This window comes from Aplysia californica, unplaced genomic scaffold, assembly GCF_000002075.1.
Source record: "Aplysia californica isolate F4 #8 unplaced genomic scaffold, AplCal3.0 scaffold00234, whole genome shotgun sequence".
NCBI lineage: Eukaryota > Metazoa > Mollusca > Gastropoda > Aplysiida > Aplysiidae > Aplysia > Aplysia californica.
Window position 1 is genome coordinate 997,307 of NW_004797504.1, and position 1,296 is coordinate 998,602.

Genomic DNA, 1,296 nt, shown 5'->3' on the forward strand with positions numbered 1-1,296 from the left:
CAACAACAACAACAACAATAACAACAACAACAACAAAAGCTACAATAACAGTAACAATTAATGCCATTATCAAAACTGCAGCATCAGTATCAAAAGCGCTATACACATGTACTTCAAGTTTAGTTTGGTAAGCGTTGTACGGAGCTCGCAACTACAACTATGTGCATGTACTTTAATACTGACAATGATAACTTGTTCTACAATAATATCTTTTTTGCTACCTCTTTTGGCTTCAAGGTTCACAGTCGTGACTTGTTGACTCTCAAGGGTTTTTTTCTTCTTCTTTTTGGGGGGAGTCAAAGAGAAGTGTTTGTCTTCTTGAGAGGCTCAATGTCGACGGCTACTCTGTGTTGAAAACAGTAATTGAACTACATGTATTTAGTAACGAGCCCCAAGTTCGCAGCTATCAAGAATTCTTTTGTGCAAAATAATGTCATTCTTTCACTGCAGTCTGTAACTCTGATAACGTGAAGAAGAGCTATGTCCTTGACAGAGGTGGAACACTGCCTGGTAATCATTTTCTGTAGTTTGCAAAGATTGTATGTGTAACTTATTATTTTACATAGAACTTGTCTCGGGGTTGTTCTAATTGTTGCTTTGTTTTTTCTTCTTTTCCTTTTTTCCCCTTTTATTTTGGAAGGGGGTAAAGGGGATACATCTACGAAAAGAGAGAAAATGTCTACAAAAACGTTGTTCCTTGAAGTGAACCTGTTTCGTGATGCGGTATCTGTGACATGTTGTGCCCAGTGCACGCTGCCGAATGGGTTCATTTGATTAAGTATGTGCCAGCCAGATTTTCCAAATATTTGGGGGGGGGGGGGCATAAGGTTGACACAATACGGTCAAATTTAACTAAATTCAACTGTGCCCTTCAAAGTCAAACATGTCGAATCGGTCGCGTTGTGCCAAAATGGTACCTTTTGGTACCAATCTGGCTGGCACAGACTGAATCAAATGAATCTGATTGGAACATGTATTTGATTTTCTAAATCACGATTGGGTCCGTTTGATGAAAGTATAACCAATATGCAAACAGAGGGCTATTACTTGTCATACGACATTGTAGGGTCATTACTTGTCATACGACTTTGCAGGGTCAGTGGTCAGATTTTCGGAATGCTCTATACCATAATAGGCTTCCGAGTCGAATTGGAGGAGAGTGACGCAGATGTAAATTTGATATAACGTGCATTGACCGGCACCATTTCTTGCCCCGACTCACACAATGTTGTGTTGTTTGTTTTTGTCGTTGTTTTGTTGTTGTTGTTGTTATGTTTAGGGGGGGGGGGCTTCTAG